Here is a 21,281-nt window from a genome sequence, read left to right as displayed (position 1 = left end):
GCGGTCGCAGTAATTTTATCCCCGTCCCCCCTCTCGCGCGATTGCAAATATCGACGTTACCTGTACCGGTGCGCTTGTGATATCAATCGTCCGTGGCAGCTCTCTCTTTTGTGCCCACTGTTTTGAATTACGACTGTAAAGACACTTTTCATGTATTACGTGCTTCGAGTTTTTTGTTGCGGCGTCGAATCGCGGGCGAGACAATGGACGCAAGGTTTTGTTTTCGAACGCGAATGTTTCCTATGAATCATGGTCGATCGCTTCAGGGTCGTTGGACGCTTGCTAAATAGATATAAATTGACGTTTGTAGTTATTAACCCTTTGCACTAGAGGCCTTTTTTCTGCTATCTGCCAGCAACTCGAGATGTTTCTTAGCATTCTATTGCTATGAATTCTAAGCTATCTAGATTTCAGAATAAGGTCACCTTTGCCTCGCCGACAATTATTTTATCGACACTTTGAGCTCCAAAGAAATTAAACCTAAAGAAACATTAGGTATTGTAGATTTGCTGCGTGAAACCTAATGGAGACTGAGAGTCACCTCTCGAGTGCAAAGGGTTAATTCTCTACTCTACTCTCTTCTCTTCCCTACTCCTAGCAAAGCCTTTCAAAAAAGACTTCCTTTAAAAAGTGAGCAGGTGCCGAAGTCTTCTTCTGGGGCTCCAACGAGTGCTCCATTTTTCAAAGTTCCTGTATTCGCTCTAATGCAATTTTTTTCCCCCGAAAGAAGAGGGTATTTGATAACGTGTGACTTATTCGCGGCAAGTTTGATTAGTCTCCGTCGCAGCGGAAGAGTGAAACCGTTGATACCAAGGCGAGAGAGCTTCTGAATTCCGTTCGCGTCTACTTCGTAGTTGTCTCGCAATGAAACTCCGTGTTCGTCACGCTTCCAAGTCACGTGCGTTCGAAATAACGTAATCCGGGATACCAATAGCCGCCAATTAATATTCTGTATCGAGATACCGATGAATCGGCACGACATTCTGCCGGACACGTCGAGTTTTCGTGTCGCCCCGCTACGATATGTTGCGCAACGCAGAAATCCAGTTGCAATTTGCGGTGGATCGTACGTATATTGTAATGGAAACAAAACAGACACAGATGGTAATCAGTCCATGGCGAGTCAAGGGTGCCACTCGATGTCGATAATTGTTACTTTCATCGGAATGGCCAATCAGTCGGCGGGACATTAATTCACACTTCCCGCGAGTCTTGTCCGTTTGGTACGTAACGTGAAAGGAAATTGATTTTTATTGTCTTCGGTCGAGTCGTTTGGCTAAGTACTTTTTTCACCCTCTTATCGGGGATTGGGTGGCTCTTCACCCTTGTGGGCGCATAAACAACGAATGGGGGTGGTCAGTGTCGAGCAGAATGAGAGTTGTAACAAACAGGGGTTACAAGAATCCTTCATCCTTAGAGCACTACCACATATTAGTTTACGAAGCTCACGTTTTCGTAACTGCACGACGAGTAATACTCACAGTACTGTGATATACTAAATTGATCGTAACTATACTATCCCATAAGTATTCGCACCGTCTATGTATATCGAAGAAATCTGTCTAAATTAAATACTAGGTTTTATGTTTCCAAATAAATTTTTCTTTATGAATATGTACGTGAATAAACTACATACGCATATATTATAACGAAAAATTTATTTGGAAATATTAAACGTATAATTTGAAAGGGTACAAATACTTATGTCTAGACTGCGGATATTTATACATTTATGGGAAATTTGAATGTGCAAGAAACTACAAAATGCAAACAATATACAAGAATATAAAGATTGAAAGTAAAGTTCATGTTATAATATTTGCAGAATAAAATAAATTCCCATTTAGGTTCAATTTTTGTAGGCACGTTTGCGAAGATTTTATTTTGCATAAAGATCCGCAGTCTACTTATGACTGTATATATATTTTCAAGAAATTGAAAGAGATATAGGAGTACCCAGCTCTATATCTTTCGATACGATTGATAAAAGTACCCGTTGCGAATCGACGAGTGAGAGACGCGGACGTATAACGACCCTTTCGCTTTCGTATCGCGTGCATGTAATTAGCTTCGTTACGCGCGCACACGCCCGCATGGAACAGCGTATTTTCGCTTTTCTTTCGATTCGCTGGTACGCATCAGCATCAAGATGAGAGAATGCACGTTATAATTACGCGTTATAAAAGCCCTCCATTTAAAATTTTCGATTCGGTATCGAAAAAGGCGGGCGGAACGAGCGGTAAAGCGATTATCCAGGTAAATGAGATTTTAATGATGATCGTTTTTGAAATGAATACGCGTTGAGGGTCGTCGTGTTACTTAATCGTTGTTTTTTCCGATTTTTTTTTCGTCTCTTTTTTTTATTTATTGATAGCGTGTCACGCGAGAGATCCTCACTTCGCGTCGTTTCCACGTGTGACATTAATTACCATGAATCGACACTAAACGTGCAATTAAATTCGATGTTAACAGGATTGATGAATTGCACGATGTGTGCAATATGCGCAAGGATGTAGATCAATTTATTTTATACGCTACAGTAATGTTTCTCGTAATGAAGCTGGTGTCATTTATCGTATAATTAACGTGTATTATTCGACTATGCGAATTTCCTGTGCGATAATTCAACGTTTTAGATTGCGAATGTCTTAGGGTGTAAAGAAAAATGACCTAAAATTCATTTATTAAATGAATATTAAACTCAATCGGTATTGAACAAAATAAAAGAGTAAATTTATTACTCTTTTCATTTATTCGACGATAATTTCTATTTGGAAACACGCAATATTCTCAGGTTATACTTTCACGTTATAATCCACGGTTGAAGCTGTGTGTCCTTGTTGACCGAGTTGGGAATATTAATATCGAATTGAAATTAGTTTTATTGCAGAGCTATTCGCGTTTTGTAGTGCTGAACACGAAACATTTCGCTCCGGTTAAAACTTTATTAAGTGTTATAGTGCTATTTCTGTTTGTTTACGTGAAATTGATTCCGATGATAATGAACGTTTTAGTAATGCATAGTCGAGCATTGAGCGTTTTTATAGAATGAAATATTCATGCATTGTTTACGTTAGAAATTTCGGATTACGTCTGTACAGCTTTGAACAAATGGATTTTTGGCTTGCATGTTTCTTGTAATTTACAGTTTCATACACCCCCGCGACTTTGCTCAAATCATCAAGATTCTGCAGTGCTATTGCACAATTATAATAATATCCATCGTCTTTCACATTACTATCAGATTTGATACATCCTTGCTGATAGCAAATCCAACAAATATTGCACGCGGGCTTCCACACAGGGTGTTTCGTTATTAATAGACGCAACTTAAAGGGTGAATTCAGTGTACTAAAATAAAAAAAGGGGGTTCACGTAAATATGGGCTCGTAGCTGCTTGCATGTGGTTATTTACAATCACAGTCCCGCGCTCCATCGTTTTCGTACATTTTGTTTAAAATAGAAAAAGCGTAGACACGCATTACGTGAAAATTTTACAGCGTTTAGAAAGTTTTCACCCTTTGTGTACTTTATTAAAAGAGGGAAACGCGTTTTATTAAAAGAAAACAAGCGAAGGCATTAATTTCAGAGCTTGGCATACAAGTTCTTCCATGCATGATGTTCGCAATTTATTTATTATACCTGAACTTAAAGTTCAAATATAGGTAACTCCCTTTTACACACATTTCGGGGGAAATATAGCCCGATAAAGTGCGAAATAACCCTTCTCCACGAGAATCCCTCACGCTTGGCTACTCTTTCTTTTCATCAAAACCGGCATGGAGAACCTATGCGGACGTTTCTCGCGAGGGGTGGGCTCCCGGTGGCCAGAAAAGCGACTCTGTATCGCGCGTTATGCACATCATTTAATTAAAGCCGGAGAACGAGCCACGTAACGACACTCGTTTCACTAGCAAGTTGCAAGGCATCGTCGTATTTAGGTCTCGAGGGGTCGACGGGTGTGTGGATTGCCGTGCGATTCGGTGGGGGGTTGCCAACGACGGTGGATGCCACCACCCCCGCAAACCAACCCCGCGTGTACTGTGTTGCGCAGCTTGTAACTGAAACTGGACCTTAAGGGAATACAAAGCTGTGAAATTAGACGAAACAAGAACGGTTCTCGTGTAAGTTTCTCGCGGAACTTCCGTGCATTACTATCGGAATACGGTAGGAGATGTTCTCGGGATTTAGTCGAATTCAGCAATGATCATTGGCTACAAGCGTCTGGGATCGGTTAATCCTCCTGGTGCACCGAAGAAAGTTCTCTGCTGACAGTTCGCGCACTGCTTTTTACTTCGTATACGTGCTCGGGACGGAATCGCACGCTTTGATTAATTAGCACTTTATTTACCGGGAATTTATAGGCTTTTTAATTGCAGTGTTTAGCTATTCGAATTTATTTACTGTGTTGATGCTTGTCTACTTACAATGATCAGTGTTTGGAAACAGACTTGGCTTTCAATGTACCCAGTAACAGTATGGAGGAATTATTGTCAGCCTAGATTGGCATGTGCTTCCGTAGAAAATTCTTTTTTTAATTAAAGACTGTTTCTAAATAGCCCGGTATATAAAGTGTTAATACAAAACCAGATATATGTTCGACGAATTGCATGCGAATTTAGCTCGAAGAAATGGGAGCGATAGAATTAATTAACTCGCACAAAATTTCTGCTCGATAAATAATCTCTCGTTTGAAAGATAACGTAAAATACTAAAGCAAACAGGACCAAAATCAATAACACAGCTTCATATCCCAAGGTAACGTTGCAAAAGCACAGAAGAAGTACGCAAAGTCTCCTAGGGGATCAACAGCTCGAGACGGGGGTTTGTTAACACCGCGGGTACGAATTTCGATCCCTAGATTCACGCTGCACTTGTAACCGGTTGGGCTGAGCGTCCATTCTTTGGACGGGCTCGATCCTCGAGGGGAATACGGAATTTCGCTCGATCGATTGATTCCACTCGATTGTGCTGTCGGACAATACAGTCTCGATTAAGCAACGAAAAGCCAAGCGAACGAAAATTAATACAACATAGCGGACGCGCGTGGCTCAATAGTGTGCACGGATGTGTGTTTTCACCCTCTCTCCTCCTTTGGCGTTGGGTAGCATTATGCGTGCCCCTGTTGCCCGCGTTAATCTGACTGTTCCGCGCACGGAACGCGGACAGAAGAATATGTATTTTAAAAATCTCGACGTGTCTTGGTCGACCTCTGGCTGATTTTTGTGGTCACAATCGAGGATTAATTGATCCTGGGAAGAATTGTGTGGAAAGAGGGTTGGTCCCCATGACCAAGCAAACCAGTGGCGCCACTAGTTTGTCTACTCGCCGTGCGCTGGGATTATTCTGGGGTCCAGTTTTAAATTAAAGAGTAGCGAATCTCTCTTAAGCTGGCACGACCAAATCAGCTGAATCATACCGGACTTAGTGGAATATTTAATACTTATTTTGTATTAATTTGTACCACCAACAATAATTTTGTACCTTGCTAGCTTAATATTAAGCTAGCAGAACCACACATCAAAATTAATAAAAATGAAAAAAATTAAAGTGAATATATTTAGTGCTAAATTTGTACTAATTTTTACCACCAAAAGAAATTTTGTACCTCGTACCGTATTCAAAAAAATCGTGACGCCACTAGCTTAATATTAAGCTAGTGGCTGAAAATGTTAAAAATTAATATAAATGTAAAAATCAAAGCGGATACATTAAGTACTGAATTTGTACTAATTTGTACCACCAAAAGAAATTTTGTACCTGTTACTGTTTTCAAGAAAATCGTAATATTAATATTAACCTAGCAGCGCCACGATTTTTTCGTAAACGGTAACCGGTACAAAATTTCTTTTGGTGGTAAAAATTAGTACAAATTCAGCACTAAATGTATCCACTTTAAGTTTTTCATTTTTATTAATTTTGGTGTATGGTCTTACTAGCTTAATATTAAACTAGTACGATTTTTCTGAAAACGGCACTAGGTACAAAATTATTGTTGGTGGTACAAATTAGTACAAAATAAGTACTAAATATTCCACTAAGTCCGATATGATTCTGCTGATTTGGTCCTGCCAGCTTAAGAGAGGTGAGTACCGATGCCATTTGATCGAAGGTTTACACGGATATATTTCTTTGGAATGATATACATACCATACTCAAGGGGTGAGAGTCACCCCTCAACATGGTAAACCTGTTATCCTGTTAACATTTAATTGTACGACATCGAATTAACCATGGTCCCTGCATTAATCCTTTGCATTCGAGAGGTGACTCTCAGTCACCATTAGGTTGCACGCAGCAGATCTACAATACCTAATGTTTCTTTAGGTTTAATTCCTTTGGAACTCGAAGTGTCAATAAAATGATTGTCGTTGAGGTAAAGGTGACCTGATTTTCAAATCTCAAATTAGAGATCTCATTTTCGAAGTCAATCTAAGCTTAGCATTCGTAACAATAGAATGCTAAGAAAGCATCTCGAGTTGCTGACAGATACCAGATAAAAAAGAGCTCGAATGCAAAGGGTTAACCCATTTACATCATAAGCGCATATATGCGCCCATTTTGTCTGGCCACTATCGCCAGAGCGCACATATCCGCTCCACTAAACACGGGTGGAGTTGACGGAGGTAATCAACTTCTCAGCAAATTTCACACTATGCGACGTTATCAAAAGGTGTATAAAAAGGAGTTTTTTTAATTGTCTCGACATGGTTCTTTTGAATAGTTATGTTGTTTTCAAAACTATTTGAGCATTTCACGTTTGCAAGCAAAAATTAGCGGAAGAAATACTTGAAGATAATATACCAAAAATATAGACACCACAAACAGAAAGAAAATTTACACCATATCCATCATTACCACGGACATTTACCGGTCAACAGTTTGTGCAGTTTGTATATCAGAAAAAAAAGGAAAGATACATTTTATCAATGTGTTATCATTTCAACTCTTATCATGTTGTGCAAAATAATTAGATTTCGTTTCTTTTATTATTATTAATCTATAATGAAAAAAAATTCTTTATTTATGCAATATTGTTTTTATTTTGCATATTTCGAAACATTTTCATTTAAATACAATGAAAACAATTTTGGCGATAAGAACGTATTTTCCACTTTTCCGTGTGATGGACATGGACTAATAACGTTTCTCAACAAATTTCCAAACTTCTATAGAAGGTCCACAAAATGATTCCATTTGAAGGAGTGCCCCCGTTTAGGAAAAAATCGTGTTTGAAAGTTCTTTCGTCGTTTGCAGGATGTTTCGTGCATGGGTGAGGTCGGTCAATTAGGCAGGCCAAATCAGATCATGCGGATAGCGATTAAATAGAGCCACCAATAGAACATTCTATCGAGATCGCGGTCAATAAACGCTTGCGTACGAATAGTTTTGGTGGAAAATGTGCATGCGTTCAAATGTCAATAAATGATCGATCCGTTTGGATTGTAGTAGATCGCAATAGGCTGCATATTCGCATAGCGGCGATACCGCTGTTAATAACAGTCGCCAACAACGTTGCTTTCTCCTCTGTTTGTTGACAACACAATCGCTATCACGGTTTCGACTTTAAATCATAGCGTAGTAGATTACCTGGAGAAAATGTATTCTTCGACGATGTGAAATCAGGCATTGTTTAGGAATATTTATCAACACTACCACCGAGTTCATTTCGTAAAACTTTCCCTTAATAGTTGCTCCCAATTTTCTCATAATTTATAGTTTCGAGTACTTTCCCAGTGTTTGAGTGTTATCTTTGTTCAATGTCGACATTAGAATAACCGAAAGAAATAATTTCCGTTCCGAATGATGAAAAATTCATGTCCGTTTTATTCGAGTAGGCAATCGAGTCGTGAATTTTATGGTTAATTACGTATCGCGGTGCATCGATGGGAAATTAAGCGTTTCCCGTGGTTTCGTTGGTTAGAAAAATCAACGACTCGTAGGATCGTTCGCATCTAGCGAAACACATAATCGCGGCACGAATGCGTCCGCTATTATTTGAATTTTCAGCCAACTCGTTCATTTGGTCGAATAATTTCAACTATTCGGTCCAGGTATTCCGTAAATTTAAATCGATCCCATACAGGCAATCTTATTGGCTCGCAGGGGAACACTGGTAATATAAAATTAGCGATGAAACGCTTTGATAATTGGGTATTAAAATCTTGTGATAACTGCACTTTATGCGTCGCGTTGCCGCTGTGTATCATTCCTTTGAAAATGTTTATTCATTTCATCGAATGGTACCAACAGGGAAAGACTTGTTATTATTATTCGTTATTGGTTAATCCCCATTTACAATATTTGTATTTATAGTATTCCTGCAGTTGACACCAGAAAGGGGAATAAATAAATTTTAAAAGAATTCAGCGTCCAAATAAAACAAGGTTTGCTCAAACGTCCTATAAAGGTCCAGGGTATTTCATCGTGCGAGTTATCCTCCTCTTCTCTGTCCAGCGCAAAAACACTGAAAGTGCAGTTTTTAGGGACAATCACTTAAAATAAGTAATACCCGTTTAATTAGCCTCGGCCAGCGCAGGCTCGCAAGGACCAAATTAAATTTACGTCCAAGCTCGTATAAATCATATTAAGCCTCGTCATTTTCCATTCCGTCGATTATTTCCCATTTGTATCCACCCGTTCCTCGAACCCTTCCCGATCGTATCGTCCTGAAAGCTTCTAGCAGTTCGTCTATCCTTTGACCGTGAAACCCTTTGCTTCCACGATTGCTTTGAGAGCTATTTCCGCGTCGCGTTCGCTCGAGCATTCACGCCTTTCGCAACGATCACGGTAGATGCAGCTTCATCATTCGGAAAAAAATAAAAACTGCAAACTTGTCCATGAAAGTAAAATCGATCCTTCGGCCACAGCTCGCAACTTGCTTCAGAATAGCCTACTGAAGAATTCGTTCGCCTCTGTTTCGATACATATTTACGAAAAATCCCGAATTTCTGTTCTTCAGAACTTCAACCTCTCGCCGCTCAACGAATACGAAGTGCTCACAGTCGGCCAACGAACGCGTAATGAGCATTTATTCTCAGCAGTTGCTCGTATTCGATGTGTTTGATAATAGTTGCGTTACGCTGAGGTGGAACGAGTCACGGAGGCCGAGGGAGGTGTCCACGTTTACGGATGTACACGCGAGTCGTGTGTCAACGTTTCGCACGAAACTTCTTACACTGGAACGAGCAGTTTGCCGGCTTGTCCTCGTGGGACAGCCTAATACCGTCTTCTGGCCGTTGAAATTACAAACGCCGCGACGTCTTGTCCCCTCTCGTTACGATCTTCGCGACCAGTTTGGAGAGGCGACGGAATTCGAACTTGGCGAGGCGCGCGTATCGCGTTACAAATAACGAAAGTATTCTCCGTTGGCTTTCCAGGCCAGAGTTCGGGACTGCTCCACGAGTTTTACATGGTAATTCGTTCAAGTAGGACGAACGAACGCCCAGGAGCACCGCCCTGACGCTCGCAAAGAGGCGTAAAGGGAGACGTTGATTTGTTTTGCAAAAAGGTGTTGCGTTGAATAGTAACAAGTTTCGACTTTTTCAAAGTCGTGGAAATCACGTTTACACAATGTTTAATCAACGAGGAAACAGGCGACTCGGGTCCCTCGACTTTTCGAGAGGCTTTTGTAAGTTTGAATTATCGCGGATTGATGCTCAGGTAAAAATTGAACTGTATGCCGCGAGTATGCTCGCAAACAAATGCTCGTGGAGCCCTGATCAAACCGCGAGAGGGTTAAGCACACGTTGAATCGCTATGGCGTACAGGAAATTAATATACCCACACCTGGCAATATTACGGATCAGTGTATTTACGCCGCAGCAACATAATACCGCGAAGTAACAATGCCTGGTGATCAAATGGCGAATCGATGAATTAGGTGTGGCTGGTGGTAATGACGAAAGTGGTTTAAATTCGTCAAAACAAAAAGGGCTGTACTTCCGAAAGGCACCGGTGGCCGATCGAGATGGAACTTGGTGGGTATTAAGAGGGATACGAAAGGACCCGAAATATAAAATTTTAGCTTCGGCAATTTATGCGTTTAGATGATACAGGTTCTCAATTATAAATTCGTCATAATAAATTTTTGGTGCTTTGGTTGCTATATTCAGCAACAATGACAGAATGCCTGAGAGTATGTGTATTATTATATATATTATATAATATTGTGTATCACGAGTGAAGGTATGGTGTGATCGGTTTATGTTTTTTCCGTTGGAAATGCGATGCTTAAGGAAACGTGAGAGAGTTCCAGTCGTATCGTGGTGCGTGCGTTACTATTTACTCGATCTTTCCCCCCAAAATAATAGACGACTTACTATTTAAACAAATTTATAAAACAATATGACCAATCGCACACGGCGCAACCGAACCAGATTCAAACCACACTGACACTAGTTGCATGTGACCGTGGATACAATTCTTCAGTAGGTAAAAACAAAGAGCGCCGGTTGCGCCGTGTGCGATTGGCCTACGATGACATGTCCGAGGCAAACGATCACAGTAAATGAGCAGCCTTCTCTAAAGTATCCGTATCTTTTAAACGGGTGAATTCCCGAAACTAAAATTTTATATTCGGTGTCCTTCCACACTTTTCATAAAATCCCTCAAATTTCGTATCAATTAGCCACCGATGTCTTTCGGAATAATATTCAAAAGAAGATAGATTCTCCATGCAATTGCAACTGTGAAATCGATAAGATTTCTTTGCGATCGAGGTTGAACCAAAGATAAATCGACCCCGTACACGATTTCCACGGACGAATAGCTGAAACGCCCCCAAATTGCGCGTTCGTAAAACGCAGCTTAGGTTGCGAGCAATTGAGCAAAGCGACGCGGGGTACAAGGTTGGAACGTGTCTGGGTTCAGGACGGAAAATTCGAAACGACAGGCTCCGGGCGCTCGAGTGCGAATCGCTGTGGCTTTGCCGCGATTCATCGTAACGAGAGTAAGTGCGCGGCAGTAATTGCACTCGAGGCGCGGAACACTGTCAAGGATGCGTTTAATCACGCCAGTCAGTATCCTCAATAAGTAACGAGCATACGCAATGCACGCGCAGCCCCGCCGAGCCTCGACGACCGAAGAATCGCCGTATTTTCGCGGGAATTACGCAACCCCTTTCAACCCTTGCGATTCAATTCGGCTTTTCACATTTTAACACTTTCAGTGGCAGGCCTACTCGTGGAAATACTTATGCTGCGAAAATTTTATTCTTATACAATTGGGAACTGTATAATCTAACATTCGAGTTAGTATTTAGTATTTAGTTTCTATCCAGACTTGTTTTTGTTTCACGCACGATCTTCAGAATTAATTTTTAAATTCCTTAGTGAAAATCCCTATCACCAGGCGATTGGCGATGAACGTGTTAAACACAAATAAGTTTTACCTCTTTCTAACACGAGTGTAGATTTATCATTCGAATAAAAGCTAGCCCACGGTTTTCGTTTCTCGAAATATCTGTAGAAGTTTCGGAAACGTGACCAGCTATAGGCGGATCTACGTGTAAGTCGCTTGATCCCATCGCTGCGTACATCGTAGGCGGAACGAAGTTCTCGTAATCACAACAGAGAGGCGACGACTAATGTGCTTAGCGTAATACTCCTGCCGGAGATTTCGAGCGTGGAGAGGAGGTCGTAGGCGTCGCGAGGCGCATCGAAAGAGCACGTAAGAGAGACCGAGCGGTTCGATGGAGAGAGACGGGACGCAGGTACAATCCACCCACGACTACGAATTAATAATCGATGAGTGCACGCGGCTACACCTGCACACCGATGTGTTCCAACCACGAGCGCTCAAAGTTGAAGAGGACGTACGCTCGCACACTGTGTGCACGCGCTTATCCCTTGAACTAAGTTAGTCGATTCCCTATGGTCACTTGCCTATATCGGAGTTTCGACTGGTCGAGGCCACAGCTGAGCGTGTGTTACTCGGTATTGCAGAGAAAGCGTGTTTGGGAGGCTGTTTATCGCGGACATCCCCTTGAAACAGGCTAGATCAACGCTAACGAGTGATTTTTCACGCGTAAAGTTTTGTAAAGGCGCTAATCTTGATTTACAGTAAAGTCACCACTTTGCTCAAGATTATATCACTCGAATATTCGAATAAAAAAGGTGCGTTCCACTCTTATCGTATACTTCTCCAGGGAGAATCACTCTTCGTATCCATTTACGATTGGTTTTCGACTAAATCCCAGCACTGCGGATTAAGAATGCATCTCCCACTGTTGTCTCGCTTTTGGAGCTCGTCCACGACTCGATCCACGATCGAGAAAGAATAAAGTATTGTTTATCCGTAAGAAAGGCAACGTAGCTACGGAAACAATAAGCGATCCGCAAGAATAGAGGTTGAACAGCGACTAACCCTCCTTCTCCAAGGAGGTCTTGGGTCGTATCCGTGAAAGCGGACATTTGTTTTTCGTCATAAAACGCCCGTGCGGAGTGGAAGAAAAGGCAACCACGAGGAAGAGCAACGAAGACATTGTCGTCAATGGAGGAAGCGTTTTCTAATTGCATTATAAACTGCCAAAGGCCGGGGCCACCATAATTAGCCTCCGTTCGTGCAATTTGCATGTCTGCCATCGTACGGCGCGCTTTGTGCTAATGATCGCATCAACCCCGTGCACTCTTCGAAATCGAAAACCTCACTTATATTTGTGCAGCTCGTTTCTGCGTCGGCGGGTCGACTCGCGCAAAAGGGTACCCTCACGGCATAAATCAGGGGAAACGGAAAGAGGAAAATGCCTAATGGGTGGTGCAACCAGTCGAGCAAAAATGAAACGCCTTAATTGAACGTCCTACGAATCATTTGCATCGCTCTCTGATCGATTTTATTTCTAGCGGCAGAACTCCGACAATTTCCCGATATCAAGAAATGTCTCGCGAAAAATTTCAACGAACAAGTAAGCTCCATTACACGGAGGGTGTGTTCAGTGAACTGTTACCGGAGGGGAAATGTCTGGAGATGCCGCCATTTAATCGAATACGATGATCGAATACGAAGGGTAATTTAGGTGTGATAGCGTTGAATTTTACAGAGGCAGTTTTAATTTATGCCTTTTATGTAATCGACGAACAGTTGATGTTCGATAATACAGGTGTATTAAAGAAAAATATAGTATTACTTGACGATTAAATATTATTCACTTTAATATAGTTGTGTGAATTGCAATATTTTTAACATGAAACAGGTATATACATTGTGTTTAATGTATCGACTCCCAATTAAATATTATTCATTTTAGTATGGTTGTATAAATTGCAATGTCTTTAACGTGAAACAGGTACACTTACATTATAAGAGAATATAATATGACTTCATAATTAAATATTTATTTTAGTATTATTGGAGAAATTGCGTTATTTTTAACATGAAACAACTAAATACATTGTATTTCATATAAAAAATATTGCAATATCCCCTGTTGTTGGAATGATCAAACTGATCTACGTTAAATTTGTAATCTCTCATTCGATCCCGTGCACTATTGAAATTCTCCGTTTGAGTCATCCATTCACCACACATTAATTTCGCATGTTCCCCGGCGAGACGCGCGTTAATTAGATTGTTCTTCTTTCGCGCGCTGGGGAGCACCTTTTACCGTCGCGTTATTATTACGAAAGTAGGTAATTCAGGAAGAATTTTGAAGATTGGTGCGCGATCATGGAGCTTATTAGCGCGCACTCGTAACGCATAATTGTTCCCCCGGCGGGACAATGCCATGAATGAGATTCGTCGAGCGCCTGGCAAGCACCGCGAGTCTTACTAACAATAAGATGAGATCTCGAATAGAATTTAAACGACGGAGGACAAAGTGAATTTTGACTTGATGCGACGAGTAAAATTTCCGCTGACGGCGAGGGGCTCTCGAGTGACGTTTCCAAGCTAGGATCGAATCGAGGAACGGAACGTTTACGTTGAATTAAAAATGTTCATACGTTCGGCCCAATTAGAGCTGTAATTACGGCTCTGGGGTTAGCTTACAACGTTTACGAAGCCCGTTAAGCGAATCGATCGAGCATTTCTAGCGATGAAAAATCTTTTTCGGCTCGCGAAAGTCCATTTGGTTGCAGTTTATTATTTATAGACGTAACACACGCGCCGGAGAAAGCGAACGGCTAGTTAGTTCGGTCTTGGTCCGTTGATTTTACGGTGTCCAGCGATGTCGTTGTTACTTTCGAGCAAGCTAGATTTTCGAGCTGTTCGTCGATCAATGTTTCGCGTCTGAATCATGTTAGGAACGTTGCATAACCCTCTCGAGATTTCCTTTTCGTCTAGTGCTCCTATATCTTCCTTCTAATTCGAGAGTTTCGATCGAATGTAGCGATGCTTGGATCTAGGTATTGGATCTGCTTAGGTCTAAAGTAGAGAGAAAGGGGTTTTATTTTTGGTAAAAAAATTGTCGGCGTAGTCGTGCTCGACTCAGGGGAATTTTAATTGAAATAAAATAGAATAGATGCCAACACGTCGAGGGAAGTGTCTTTATTCGCACGGCATACGTCTCGATTAATCGTGATTCGTTAAACCTGCTCGCCATATTCGTTTCACCCCACAGAAACAGCCCTTTCGAATATTACAACCCGATAGAAACTGAATAGAAGCAGGGCGGATGAAAGGAACGTTTTGTAACAAATTACACGTAGCTACCTCCGCGACTATAAAGCACGAGTTCCTTTTACAGTTACACATGTACCGAAACTTTTTAAGTGGCAATGTATACACGTGCTGTGCTTGAATATGGAAGCATCGTTTCGCCGGAGTACGTGACTTCCATGTCTTCGGAGTACACCCGCACACACAGAAGTTCGATTCATCTCGGAGTGAATAGACAACCCCAGACTCTCACCCTCCAGAATTTTATGACAACTTTTCGTTATTCCGCGCGAGTTAACGGAAATATAACGAAATGGAACGCACAGCCTTTCTATCGTGAGCATATCTCTCGTTCGCATTGAAATTACGTTTCACGCTAAAAGCAGGACACGTGCGGGGGTGTAGCGATCCTTAGAGGATCGTCCTGTCGAGTGAGAGCACTCGAATAACGGCGCTGTTCGAAAAACAAACGACCTGTTTCAAAAGTACAAATTGAGGTGCAGAGAGATAGCTCGTTGAAAGTGAAGCATATTAATGGACGCATCATTGATTAGCGATGGGCAGTCCTCTTGGTGAGAAGTATGCTCGAAACGGTAAACAATCAGAGAGGGAAAGTAGCCGTCGAGGGGAAAATTTATTACGACTCTTGCTTTTTGAGCTGCGATCATTAAAAATTATCGTTACGGAATTCAAGCACCTCGACCTCGACTGTTCTGACCGAACCGTTCACAAAAATGAAAAACATGGTGGAAGGAACAAAATAGAATTGTAGCAAGCCTTTAGAAAAATGAGATATTCGAGCCTTGCATTGAGAAATTTGACTTTAAATTGAGGAATTCATAGAGGAAAAGGTACTTGGAGCCTTCGCGTGTACCACTTTCTCACGTATTCTTCATCGATCTTCGCTGTCTTCGAGTTTCCCTCAAAATGCCCAGCGAAGGCAGCGACAATCATCTCCCTCGCTATTTCCTTTGGGCGTTTGTCAGCTGGCCTCGCCAGCGTAAAAATCCTCATCGCGACAAGCGCAAACAACGCGCCTCCCTCTCCAAAGGAGCTCGTCGAGTCGCCGTTTCGCCCGGAGTAACATAATTACGCAGAGCGAGCCATCGAAATGGAAATTTCGCGATGAATTGCCACGACGCTGGACCAGAAACAGTTCAGAGGACAAAAGAGTCTAGTCCCGTGTCCCCTGCCCCTCCGTCGCTGAAAATAATAACGATAACACTATCCAGCGTGGCACAATGTCTGTGAAACAGCGAAAAAGCGACGACAGCGCCGGAGGTAGGAACGGTTTAGTAGAAGGCGTTAATTAGTGGCTTCTCGCAGGAATGCGTATATCATTAATTGGCAAGCCGAACGAAGTTGGACATTTAGAAACCGCAGCCGAATATGATAAACTCGTAACGTTCGTCCCCGTTAGTTGTCATGGAAAACGTCGTCGACGCTTCGAGGATTCGCGTTCACTTCGTCGATGTATTTGCATAATGGACTCGAGTTGCGCGTGTACATAGAGGAGCATAAAGACACCCGAAACTCCCCGAGTCCAGGTGTGCGGAGTCTGTCGCGTTTTATTCACCTGTATCTTGCCTTTCCAGGCGGACTTTGCGTCTCCGACGATACTAGGGATTTTCTACCGAGGACCGAGCAACTGTTTTCGGGGATGGTGGTGTTTAAGTGAAATTGGTAGCGTCCGTGGTCAGACCGTCTGGACCATTCACTTGGAAAAGAGGATTTCTTGGAACGGAGGTGTCCAAACTCTCAGAGATTTCAGTTGGGGATGAATTTAACGAAAGCTTCGAAGTTTAAATTTTATCCAATAGGATAGTGTGAGATGGGAGAATATGTAGGGTGTTTCGTATAAAAAGAATGGTATATCACAAGGGCAGAGATGGGCAAAACCCTAGGCTTCAAATGAATTTGAAGTTTGCCGATGTGTTTCTCTCGTTTCCTTTTTTGGAAAATATTCAAAAGAGGAAACGAGACAAACATGTTGGCAAACTTCAGATTTATTCAAAGTCTAGGGTTTTGCCCATCACTGCACGAAGGGAGGAGACTGTTGAGAGTATATTATTACAAAGATTATTCGGAGGAATGTAAATCATTTTTTCGTTGAACCATTACTATTAATATTTAATTTAAGAAATGTTTAAGTATACGAGTCAAGTTAGTGGGCTGGCTAAGCGTTAATTCCACTCTAGCCAAACGCTTCCCTTTACGATGGGGGAGGTTTGAGAAATGCTGTTCCGTGGACCAAATCGAGCTAATCGACTTCCCAGTTCTTTTTATCGAGGACCCGCAGTATTTCCGCCCTCGTGGATTCTCGAGACGTAAAGCTAGCAACGACGCAGACTCTTTTTCTCTATTTCCCCAGGCCGGAAGCCGTGAATTTTTCGCGGTTCTCCATCGGCGCTCTAAACAGCTTTTCCCCTTTCCGCGTGGTTGCGGCGACGGCTACGACGGCTCCTCGAGATTTTCCCTCTCGCGCGTCGAGCCCATTGAAAAGCTTTGTCGACGAACGGGCACGACGAGACGCGACGAATGTTTGCATAGACTAGGGGTGGTACAGAAGTCGATGGGAGATACGTACACGTTCCAGCGCCGTCGTCGCGTGCCCCTTCGAACGAGAAGTTAAGTTCTCGTTCTGGAAAATTTCAATTATTCGCATCGTCTGATCTCCGACTCTGTGACTTCTTTCTTTTCCTTTTCCCTCGACTATTTTCCTCGCCTCCTTCTCTACCTCGCCGCCCCCCTCGCCCAGGTACCAACGTCTCCTTTCTTTTTGGTCCTCGGGCTCCTTTCATGCCTGTCTATTTGTCCCGGGCAGCTGTATCCGCGATTTAAATACATTTCCTCCTCGTTTATAAGGAGCCATCCGACGGAGTTTCGCTAATTTTGATACACCTCGTCGCGCCAACCTCTGTCTTCGCCTTCAATTCGAACGTCGATGATCTTTCGCTCCCTGTTCGCTACCAATTTATTTCGCGAGCTCAAAGGAAATTGGATGTATCTTCGGTGAGAAATATAATTTGAGACTTCGGTGGAAAATATTTCTGGCCTCCATAAGAATTCGTTTCACTGTGTTCATGATGAGATTAAAAAAAAAATCTGCTTGGAAAGAATACATTATGGTTTATTTAATGGACACCGAAACAGATGCTGATTCACCAAGGTGTAGGAGCAAACGAGATCGAAAAGTTTATCTTAACACATAATTAGACATCGGATCTATATGCAAAATAAAATTTTTTCAAACGTACCTAGAAGAATTTAACCTAAGTGAGAATTTATTTCACTCTGCAAATATTATAATATGAAGTTTACATTCGATATCTATTCATATTATTCCATACTGCGGGCATTTTATAGCTTCTCTCATGTTAAAATTTCCTGTAAATGCATAAGAATCCGCAATCTACGCATAATCAATCGACCCTATTCAAACAACCCGAGACGGAAAGAATATCGACCGTGTTCCCCTAATTAAGGCGATCGGTTACGCGTAGCAGCCCTCGCGTAATCCGCCATTCGAGTTCCAGTTAGTAACCGTTAAAGTTTAATCGGAAAATGATTTGTTTCGCTATTATTGCGGTTAGAAATTGAATCGCTAACTATGCCGCATTGTTGCACGCCACGGATATTATAGAAGGGAAAAGAGAAATTTTGAGCGAGCTCTGGCAACAACTATAGGAGAGGTTGGGAGCGCGGGGAAGGGAGGCAGGAGGCAGTCTTTTATACACGGCATCCGTAGACACGCGGGAGTTATCGTTGTCGGGGAGTTGGTGTATAGGAAATTCCTAATACAAAGCCGTCCGGTATAATTAATTGTTACCGTGTACCGTTTTAATATAATTGTACAAGGTAGCCAATGGCACTGCTAATTGCGAAAGTTTGCTCGGTCTACGGGTACACTCTCGCCCCCGCAGTTAACAGACGTCACGACCTAACAGCCAGGCTTTTTACGAGTTTTGTTCCGTTGGGAATTATTAATGCCAATTCTGGCTCGTAATACACCGAACTGTGAAAAAGACTGTTAAGTTTATTAATTTGTATCGACCACGAGGATTTTCTATGCCAAAGGATTAAACTCCAGCGCACCAGTTGCGCGACGTTTGAAATTTTGTTGAAAGAGAAAATAAATTTATTTTTTATCGAGTGTAATTATTGCTAATCCTGACCCGTAATACACCGAACTGTGAAAAAAACTGTTAAGTTTATTAATTTGCATCGACCATAAGAGTTTCGCATGCCAAAGGGTTAAAATCTAGCACAGCAAATGCACCCTCAACTTTTTCAAATATTAGTGAAAGAGGATTTAAATTTATTTTACAACGGGAATATTAATTTGAAAAGAATCAAATCGAGCAATGCATAAAAGATGTATAATATCTCCAATATTACCATCAGCGACACCATTAGGGTAGAGTCGTCTTGTTCCGTGGTTCGAGTGGTCTCGTGCGGTGCGATCGTATAGATACTGTCACCTATCGATATCCAATATGCCTGCTGGGTACACGAAGGAAGTCGGAGGTTGACCCTCTGACACGATTTTCCCGTTTCCCGGTGCGGGACGCCGAAAATCCAACCCTAAACCGAAGCGTGGTCTCTTTCTTTCACAATGACCTACCTCCACCCTCGGGAACGGCCTCTTGAACGGCACCGTAGTTTCACGCCGACGAGCGATTCGGGTCTCGTGCAACAGGTAGACGTGGCTGCGGGCCAGCTGCTACCCCCATTATGCATAATTGCTTGAGAGGGAGCGAGGAGCAGCGGAAGACTCTCTTACGGCAATCGAACACGCGTTCTCTCGCACCTTGTTTTACATTTTTTCCCTCCCGTCTCTTCTTCTTCTTCCCACTCTTCCGCATTCAACCCTGTCCCCAACTTACGGCAGGGCCAAGGAGCTCTTTCACTCTACGAGCCGTCGAGGAGGGTTGTGTTACGCTGTTAGGCTCGCGTTCTTCGCGCCAAGTCGTTTGAAAAGACTACGAACGTAGTACTTGGAACGAATGGAGATGTTAGAAATATAGGTTGAACCCTTTACGAATTTCTCAAGGAAAGTTATAAAAGTAGAAACAGTAATAGAAATTTTATAAGAAATTTTCGTAGATTTAGTATTCGCTCTCTGCAATCTAGATTAGCTTCAGTCTTTCAGAAAGTTACGCGATTGGACGTGGTTGAATATTTCTCTTCTCCTCGTCGAGATGTGTGCTCTGGAGGGTCAAGTTTTATGCTTTACACTGTGGATCCCATACGGGAGAAAAATTGTTTTATTCGAATATTTTATTGCATTGAGCTTTATTAAAATTTTATTTTGTTCAATATTTATGACGAGATATAAATTCGAAGGCAGGTTTTATTAAACGTGCGTCCACCCTCGCGTGAGAAATTGTGATTGATGCGTTTCGACATTGTTCCTTACCATTTTTCTAAAATCACGGAATTTACGAAAAACGGAGCTTGACTAGTTCATGTTTGAACTCGTGTTACGGTTTGCTTTGCGACTCCCGATGGTACGCATTGGTAGAGGGACGAAGTATGTCTCAGGAAATACTGGTACACGCGACCTGGGAATCACTTGGGATCGCAGAAGGTTAAGGGTTATTAATTCCGTTCTCGAGCTAAATCTTCGAATTTCTGCAAGTTATGTTTCCATATTGACTGCTCGCGTTTCTCAACCTTTAATCGCTCGCAGGTTTTTCCTCGTCCAACGCATCGCGCGTTTCCCTATTACCTCGCTTTTCGAAGCCGTGAAGAGGAATTTCGATGGCATAACGCGTACTTCAATATGTCCCGTCGTCAATCAAATGCCGTCGATGGATTCTAGTGCGTTTGAAATATAATAATGCGTCCGTCGATCCATCCTCTGTGTCACGATGGCAGCGCCATTTGAAATGACGTATACTTCCGTTGAATATCCCAACGCGGCTGAACCGTTCGATCCTCGATCGCGAAAAGTTAATGATAGAATTACTGACCGAAAGAAACATACGTCAATCAGCCCGTTGTATTGCTTTGTCGCCGATCGCGGTCGAAATACTTCCACCGGGGCTCGAATCGATCATTGAGAGGGTTAAAATGCTCTCAAACATTATTTATCGCGGTGTCAGCTGTACGACTAATACGGTCAGTCCTATAAATATTCGTACCCTCTGTGTTTACCAAAGAAGTTTGTCTAAATTAAATAACAGGTCTGACGTTGCCAAATAAACTTTTCGTTGTAGATACATACACATGTAAAATTTATTTATGTAGGTTTTTATTATAGAAAGTTTATTTGGTAACATCAAACCTATCATTTAATTTAACAAAACTTCTTCAATAGACAGAGGTTACGAATATATATGGGACTGAATGTATATTCTAAATATTCTACGTATTCCCTACGTCGTATCTCGTTAGACAATTGAATGTGGAGGCACAGAACCAATTTCCACCCCCAATACAAATGAAACAACGAAGATACAAAAGCACATATCAACGTCGACCGTTTACAAAATTGAAACGACTTCACTTACACTTCTTCCAATATACTACTCCACAAGATGCCCGGAGAAATGTACGAGTAATCCAACCCCGAATTTTCCACTTTCGCACGCGAATCCTGGCACAGAGTTTGCGCTTAAAAGTAGGGAGTAATTCGCGTCGTAAAGCGGAACGGCTGCTAACGAATTCGTCGCACGATGTTT

General features: G+C 42.0%; 3 protein-coding genes across 6 annotated transcripts in view; 1 reads left to right on the top strand and 2 right to left on the bottom strand.

The window, feature by feature from the left end:
• Positions 1-805, bottom strand: part of LOC128886407 (sex determination protein fruitless) — an 86,980-nt gene extending 86,175 nt beyond the window's left edge. The window contains exon 1 of the mRNA XM_054141283.1: positions 802-805. The gene's annotated coding sequence lies outside the window, so the exon portion shown is untranslated. The remainder of the gene's footprint in view (positions 1-801) is intronic.
• Positions 1-21,281, top strand: part of LOC128886369 (tudor domain-containing protein 6) — a 229,245-nt gene that overhangs the window by 9,684 nt on the left and 198,280 nt on the right. The window lies entirely within an intron of this gene.
• LOC128886392 (uncharacterized) overlaps positions 1-21,281 on the bottom strand; it is an 83,891-nt gene that overhangs the window by 7,652 nt on the left and 54,958 nt on the right. The gene's annotated exons all lie outside the window — the stretch shown is intronic.

This window comes from Hylaeus anthracinus, unplaced genomic scaffold (assembly GCF_026225885.1).
Source record: "Hylaeus anthracinus isolate JK02 unplaced genomic scaffold, UHH_iyHylAnth1.0_haploid 11982, whole genome shotgun sequence".
NCBI classification, from domain to species: domain Eukaryota; kingdom Metazoa; phylum Arthropoda; class Insecta; order Hymenoptera; family Colletidae; genus Hylaeus; species Hylaeus anthracinus.
This window is presented reverse-complemented; position numbering and strand designations above follow the sequence as displayed.